Raw genomic sequence first — 8532 nt, 5'->3', positions numbered from 1 at the left:
TCTTATCCAGTTACTTTGAAGTCGCCCTTTAGTCAAAAGAAGTTAAAGGAAAATAAAAATGGAATTATTTGTTTATGATATCCAAAATAGATGGACAATAACACCATTGCCAATATTTGTAAATTGAGATATGAAACATACACCAAATTAAATACTGAATCTCCCTCTTTTTACCTGTCTGGTTGACTTGTTGTAGACTTTTTATGACCCATCCCTCACGAGGCACTCTGTCTTGCTTTGTGCCATAAGTTTCACTGATCACAGGCAAACTGTTCCTAGTGGAGCATGCCAGTTTCATAACTGATTTCTATGAAGCATCCAGGAGGATGTGAACAGAGTTAATCTCCCATCTCCTTTCCAAATCTTTGCCTCCTCCTCATTAAATATATTTACTTCCAATCTATTTGAGGGTGGTCCTGGTACATCTGTAACTAAATTAAAAATCAGTTCACTTATTTTTAAGTTGCATATATCACCCTGTAATAATAAGACTTATCTATCCATTTAACAGTTCCTAGTCTCAACAGAAGAAACAAACTGTCCCTTCACAACTTTCAGCGATTCAGGCTGCACCACTCAACATGAACCATATCCATTCATGGTACTTAAATTTCTGTGTACATTTCTGTCCATCTGTACATTAACAAATATGCCAAATGTGGCAAACACAGACAGCTCATTACTGGCTCTTGCCTGGAAAAGGTATCTTTCTTCCTTTGAGATAATGCAGCCGAAAGTCCAGGGAGCAAGTTCCCAGAGGAGACTGAATTGATCTAGAAGCTGATTGTCTTTAAGAGGACTTTGAGAAGAGAAGCGTAGATTCCTGTGAGAAATCTTTTCCAGAATAAAGTCATACTTAGCAGCACCATCTTGGAAAACATCAGATTGGTGAAAAGCTAAAGATGATAATACAACCTGAAAGTCATTATTCAAATTCTGTGATGAGCAGAATTTTAGCATGTATAATGTATAACCCCAGAAACTCATGCTGGAGTATTCTTATTCTGGTTGCATGTTGTTAGGTGAACTCTGCATTCTAGGCAGAAAAGGCAAAAACAAAGGAAGAGCAATTACTGTTCCAAATAAAAACAGCAGAAACTGTTCTGAGAGGGACTGGGTTTTACCACACACGTCTCAGTAATGTTGCAGATGTTTCAGTGAAAAAAATGGAGTTCTCACCCACACTGTAACTAAACAAGGAAAGATGGTTCTGTCTAAGGAAATGAATGTGCCCTCCAGTACAAAAAGATGCTGACATTATGTTAAACTTCATAACTTCTCCAAGTTACATTAATCTCATTAGATTCCTCCTCTCCTCATTCTCTTTCTTTGACAGACATAGACTTTGATACTTTGCACGTCAGTGTCTTGACTGGTAAGTAGCTCATTCCTATTGTACTCTGATGCACCTGCTGCAGCATAAATATACCAGGGTGGCACTGTGCAGTCCCCACTGCACATGTACAAACAGCATCTTCCTTTGCAAAATAAGCTGTGGAGCAGCTGGAGAGCAGCTGGTTTTGCAGGAACTGTGCTTCAAGACACCAGCACAAAAACAATGCACCACAACTAATAAATGACTATCCTGTTTCTTCTCACACATCATCTTTAAGAAACCTCCATCTAATTCAGTGTGAAAAAAGAAAACACACATTCATATTGTTAACATATGCTTTTTATTTCTTAATTTAAGAAGGGGGTTGAGCTTCTTTTGGTCTAAAGCTAAATTGTCAGCACAATCCTGGCAGCAGATTTTTAAACAGCTTTGGTGGTGTAAGAAATAAAAGAACACCAATTGATTTTGAGATCAAAGGCTGAGTTTAGACTGGCAAAAAATAATCCTCTTCTCACTTGTAAGCAGTGCAAATAAGCAACATAAATCTCAGACAGAATTGCGATGGAACCGTCCACTGTTACTTCACCTAGTGCTTCTCTGTCTAGAGCCTCCCCAACATTTTCCTCTGGTCTGGAATTGGAAGCTCACTTCTCTCTGCTACTGGGAACAAAGGCATGTTATGTAATGTATGTGGCAAAATTATTTTTGCTGAGAGATAAGGGAAATGCCGAAACTAGTTGATAGGCTGCATGAGAGAGCCAGCAAGCAAGCGAGCACTCCCAAACCTCCCCAAGTTTGTGCTGGCTCTGCCTTCCACCTCCTGAGTCACTGAGGAGTATCTGCTATTCTGGGACAGAAAACCTTAGCTTCATCAAAACTCTGTTGTTTTAGCAGTTATTTCTTTAGGACTAGAGGGAATGGTTTCAAGCTACAGCAGAGGAGATTCAGACTGGACATTAGGAAGTATTACTTCTCAGAAAGGGTGGTCAGGTACTGGAATGGACTGCCCAGAGAGGTGGTGGAGTCACCAACCCTGGGGGTGTTCAAGGAAAGACTGGATGTTGTGTTGAGGGACATGGTTTAGTGGGAGCTAGTAGTAATAGGCGAATGGTTGGACTGGATGATCTTTTAGGTCTTTTCCAACCTTGGTGATTCTATGATTCTTTAAATGACAGGTTAGTTAAACTGCAGTGTTTTTCATGTACTCAGACATGAATCCCAATACTGCCTCATGGGTAAAATGTGCATCATGCCTCTTCAGCAGAGCCCTGAGCTCCACAAGAATGGGTCAAACCTGAGGTCTGCCTTCTCTGTTCACCTGACTTTTTCACAGCTGTCTCTGCTGTGCCCCTGCAGGTGAGTGCATCCCTGATGATGCTGTGGTGTTGCAAACTACCCAGTAATGTCACCCCACACCTCTGTCTCCAGAAGCCCCATGAGACAGTGGCTTCTGCTGCTGGGTCACATTCCATAGGATCAAGGAGCTGGAAGTGTTCAAAGTCAGCTTGGATGGAGCCCTGGGCAGCCTGAGCTGGTTTGGGGCAGCCCTGCCCATGGCAGTGTTTGAGGCAGCATGGGCTTTGAGGCCTTTTCCAATCAAACCACTCTGTGGTTCTGCAATTCCATGATCTTATGAATTTTGCAGGGCACATTTGCCCTAGGAGTCTGAGGGCTGTGAGCTCACCTCCGTACCCACAGAAGTCTGAACATGTTACAGAGCCTTACTAGGTAATGATACAACCCACAACTAGCAAGGGACTCCTTTTAGTGTTCATCTGGTGGATTTATGGTGGTTTGGCACCTTTTCTGGCAATGCATGGCCTTGTAGGTCTGGATACATCTCTAGCCCAGACATTGCAGGGTCTACATATATCCTACCGAGCTAGCTTTGGTTTAGTAAACTGTAGAGCTGCTGGCAAGGAAGTTGCAGTAGTCTGAGGCTCAGCATGAAAACAGTCCACCAGGGACTTAATCAGTTTTTGGCCAGTTCTGTGGCTCACAGCAAGCTCTGAGGACAATGGATGTGGTTCTGTCCAAGGGAAGCTGGGCTGGGCTGGACAGGGCTCTCCAGATGCCAAGCCAGGGAGCTCCAGGAGCAACCCTTAGCCCTCCAGCACCTGGCCTTCAGGCCAGTGCTGTGGGGCCTTGGCATCTCTCAGAGCAGCATCTAATGCTGTGCTAACAAGTGCCAAGCCAACTACTGTTCACTTTTTTTCTTTCTTTCGCATTGATAATTTTCCCTGGATAGTGCTCCTATTGGAAACAAACTATGTAAGTTTTTGATGGCAATGTTTCAACTGAAGCCTAAATTATTCTCATTCAATGAGAATAAGACTCATTTCACTTCTGATATGTAATCCATGTTTGAAACAATCCTCCAGAGAAAAAAGATAAGTGCAATAACTCACCCATGTCCCATTATTCTCTTCCTCCTCAGTGGCCTGTGGACATCACTGACTGTGACATCCCTAGGGCACAGGGGAGGATGTGGCTGCGACAACTCTTCTCAACTCAGGTTGTGTTTCCCTATCTCCTCTCAGTCCACTGAAGCCCAGAAATCAATGTGGTGGGTGGAGAAACGGTGAAAAGATGGAAGAAGATAGGGTCTCCTGAACAGTATTGAAGTATTTCTTGGCTTTGAATCCTAACACTGAGAAAGGCCATAATCTCAGCATTTGCCATGAGTCCCAACATCTCTAAACACCGTTAACCAGTGTGTAAGGCAGATGTGTGGTTAAAATGTAAATATGGGGATGCAGTTACACAAGCAAGTAAAATATTGCAGAATTCAACCCCACTGTTCTGCATAGCTCTTTCAGGAGCCTTACTTCACATTATCAATGGCATATAGGAGGGAAGTAATCTTCATGGAACCCAGTTAACATTGTGACCAGCTTTTCTGATACCTCTTGGAAGAGCAACTATCTGGCAGACATGCTCACAGCTATTTACAAGGTGGCTTCAGGAGGCAGAAAAGATAAGAGAAGCACTGAATTCCCCTCCAGGGTTTCACTGGATTCCTCAGAGTAAATCTCCCCTTTGAGGTCAAAATTTATCTGTGAGGAAAAAGAGGGCAGAGAGAATGCCCAGGACATATCCATGAGTTCAGACCAGCTCTCTAAACCATAAGTACTTCAAAAACAACCAAAGGTCAATAACTGCAATAAATCCCAATCAAAGTCAGCATTTACTTCAACATAAACATCTTCTTAATTAACTCTTCTTATTTTTTTCTTTTTTCTCTTCTTTCTTTCTTACTTTTTTATTTTAATTTATTTATCTATTTCTTTATTGGTTGAGCAAAGCTTAATAGAAAGCTGTCCATGCAAATGTCATTTTTTAAAATGAAAAGTAGCAAAAAAAAAACCCACAAAAAACCCTCAGCCAATCAAAGTTTAAAACAATGTGTCTGAAACTCCTACAAGTTCTTGAGATCAGGATTGCATCTAGGCTGAGTGACATGTATATTGCATGCAGCATTTTAAAACCCAGAGTGAGAAAAGACTTCCTGAGTTCAACAGATAGATCATGTCTGTGAATGCTGGCTGCTTTGTTTTCATTACACTTCCCTTCCTTGTCAGCACCCCAGCTAAAATAAAGCAATTCCCAGGCAGCTTTCACAAACACTCAGTGGGAAGAACATACAGTCACTGGTATGCAGGGTCAAATTCAACACTGCACAAATCTATTTGCTTTAATTGAATGAGACTAACACAATACGCACTGTGGGAAGTGCATATTTGCCTCCATATATGGGAGTTTGGGAACTTTTTGAATTAGCTGCAATTACTTGCCTTGTGCTGGTCTGAGGCATAAAACATTTGAATGGAGGGAGAAGTGGTCAATTTTGTAACAGTAGTTCTTCCAATTTATGAAAGATAACTTCCATTCCACTCCCCACTCACTCTTACCACCAACCACATAAATACTAAAGCTGCAGCAGTGTTCAAAGATCACCATGCCTAGCCTCAAAATCAAGATTTGTTTTTGCTTTTGGCAAGATTTGCTTTCAGAACTTCACAGCGCCTGAACAGATATGAAGCTAAAGAGCCCCAGAAAAGACTGGGGAATTTTTTCAGATCCTGCCCGTAAATGTTTCCAGCTACTTCATTTCCAGTAGTTGTTTGCAGCTGATTATCACTTTGGAGCAGCTCCCCATATGTAAAAGACTGCCCAGTTCCCTGTTGTTTCTAAATCTCCTTTACTTCTGCATAAGTCCAAGGAAGACGAAAAAGTGAAAAATCAGGCTGATATGCTCTGAAAGGGCAACCTTCTTTCCTAATCAATAAATAGATCCTTGAAATTCTCTTCTGACAGCCTTAGAATTGGTCATGTAGCATTAATGCCAAGGCTGTGATTTAAGGTTGGAGGATATAATTTTCCTGTTGGTTACCGGGATGTAAATCTTTACGTTCAAGAAAGTCATCAGACTGAATTCAGGAAAGCTTTGCTGGGTTTGCTGTGGTATAGATGGGATCTGGATCTTGTCTCACAGTCCTTTGAAGTATAAGCATTACCCATTAAATCATAACACTGGATTTTCACATTTCAAATTACTCAATTATCATACAGGGGTTTGCTCATCTGTGAAGAACATCCTCCCCTAAGTGCTTTTGACTCAGTGTGGAAATATGTAAGAAACACTGTTGAGTTTTACTCCACAGTCAGTGACATGCATTGGAAAATGAACAGGTTATTTTTTAATTATAATTGGCATTGACATTCTCCTGGTTCTCCCAGATAAGGCATTCATTTTGCTGGAAATGTGGTGTCGTCATCACAATGGGAGCTTAGTGGAAGAAGCTGTATACAGACCTTTGAGGGAGTTTTGAAAAAGCATCTGTCAAATAAAATGAAAAGTTAAACATCAGAGAACTTGATCTTTCCATCCCTTGTGAGAGTATCTTACTAGGGGCAGATGAAGGAGCTTCTTCCCTGCCCATACCATGGCCCTCATGGCTGAGCTTTATGGGTCACCCTGCTCTGTAGAATTGTGGAATCATTAATGTTGGAAAAGACCACAAGGATCACCTAGTCCAACCACCAGCCCATCCCCACCATACCCACTAAAAATGACCCTCAGTGCCAAATCTCCACCATTCTTGAACACCTCCAGTGACAGTGACTCCATCACCTTCTTGGGCAGCCTGTGACACTGCCTCACCACTCTTTCCAAGAAGAAATGATTCCTAACATTCAACATGAACCTCCCCTGATGCAATTTAAGGTCTCTTGTCTGCTACCTGGGTGAAGAGGCCAACCCCTACCTCATCACAATCTCTTTTCCAGTGGTTATAGTGAGTGATAAGGTTTTCCCTGACCCTCCACTTCTCCAGACTGAACAGTCCCAGTTCCCTCAGCCACTTCCCACAAGTCTTGTGCTCCAGACCCTTCACAGCTTCATTGCCCTTCTTTGGATACACACCAGGGCCTCAATATCTTTCTCGTAATGAGTGTTACCCCCTTGGAGGATACCTCTTTGCTGAGGGTGCAGCACTGCTCCAATATCCCAGGTCTAAGTTTGCAGGATGGGACCTGCTGCAGTCACATGGCAAGGCATGACCTGGTGATGAACCCAACCATCATGCCTGCATTTGCCTGGAGGGGAAACACGGGCTCCATAGGTTCATATGTAATTTCAAACTCCCCAAAGCAGCTATGAGATTTCCCATTGACAAGTCTATTTTTGGTTGCAGTAAGCTATATACATTTCTTTCCATTTGTCCACTTGTCCTTCCCCTACTCTGCACTATCCCTGGCTAGATCATCAACCAGGATTTAGAGCTACATACACACATATTTTTCCTGCAGGAAAGCCAGAGGATGCTGAGGGCTGGAAAGTTTCAAGCAGGACAGCGAGTTCGAAGTCCAGTCATGAGTCTCATTCAAGATCTTCCAGGTGAGAGCATTTGTTGCTTTGTTAGGAACTGGTTTGGGAAGAGCTGTGCCTGCTGGTGGGCAATACCAGTGGCATTTTAAAGCAGGGAGTTCAGATTTCACACTGTTGAATGTTAGTATCATAATACTTTGGTAAAATGCAGCTCTGGCTGTGTAAAGTGTGCAGCAATTGAAATTTCAGAACTATGCACAGCAGCAATGAGATAAATGTAATAAATGGTGTAGCAGAATTGGGGTCAGATATGTAGCTTATGGATGTAATATCTTATCATTGCAGGAACCCATACATTGGAATTGAAGCATAAATATCCTGTATCCACCAGCAAAGCAGAAAAAAAAAATGTTTTCAACCAGTGTGGTACAAAGTCAGGAGTTTTGTGCGAGGGATAAAAAATTGTGCCATCATATGGAAAAAAAAGAGAGAAAGAGAGAGTGAGAGAGAGGTTGTTCCTTCATGGAGAAATCAATTTTGAGGTTATACCTGGCTTAGCAGTACTCAGGAAAAAATAAACAACCAACCTAGGAGACATTATAGAAAGACCAAGCCAGAAGGTAAGTCTGGGCAGAATGGCCTCAGAATGTATGTATATTATATATATCACATCAAAAGCAGACGGTCAAATAGGATTTTAATAACAGACTGGCAAAGTTCCCTTCACAGATAATATGGGGATTGCCTTTTTTAGTGTATCTCAGGGTGGGAGGCAAACTACTAAGCTGATGCAAAGAAATGACTGGACTTAGAAATCAATTCTGGGGGGGAAAGTGGATTGGAGATCTTTACTTCACTATGAAAACACAGAATAAAAAGCCAACATTTAAAATGCACACATGGTAAATAGGAGCATCCAACAGAATGAACAGCATGCAAGCTACTCAGACCAACTGAAACCATGAGTTGCTGGCAATCTATTTTTTCTTTCCAGAGATTGAGAATTTTCTCATTTGTGAATCCAGAGCTGTCTGGAACCTGGGATCAGAGGTACAGTGGGGGGGAAAAAAGAAAGGGAGAAAAAGTGTGTCTGCTAGCTCAGCGGAGCCTCCCAAACATCCATTTGTACAGGATTCAGATAAAGGTCCAGATTAGTCTTCTGTCCTATTTGGACCGGTTCAATCACCGCACATCACAGAAGCATGTGTATTTATATCGATCACCTCTGTCCACACCGCTATATTCCGTTCTTTTTGCTGCACTGTTGCATTGATTTCTACTGCCCAAATCACAGTATTGATTTTTTCTTTTTTCCACCTCTGTTACATCTCCTATGATTCTCCCAGCCACCCACTTGATTAATAGG

At 42.0% G+C, this 8532-nt stretch overlaps 1 long non-coding RNA gene across 1 annotated transcript; it reads left to right on the top strand.

The window, feature by feature from the left end:
- The first annotated feature begins 3771 nt into the window (after nt 1-3771).
- Nucleotides 3772-7562, top strand: LOC140249855 (uncharacterized). Its single transcript, XR_011903089.1, has 3 exons — nt 3772-3851; nt 7148-7235; nt 7512-7562. It is a non-coding gene; the product is annotated as an uncharacterized lncRNA (long non-coding RNA).
- The last annotated feature ends 970 nt before the right edge of the window (nt 7563-8532 follow it).

The sequence above is a fragment of the Excalfactoria chinensis genome, chromosome 1 (genome assembly GCF_039878825.1).
Source record: "Excalfactoria chinensis isolate bCotChi1 chromosome 1, bCotChi1.hap2, whole genome shotgun sequence".
In the NCBI taxonomy this organism is placed as follows: Eukaryota; Metazoa; Chordata; class Aves; order Galliformes; family Phasianidae; genus Excalfactoria; species Excalfactoria chinensis.
Note: the sequence above shows the minus strand (reverse complement) of the source record. Positions and strands in the feature narration are given on the sequence as shown.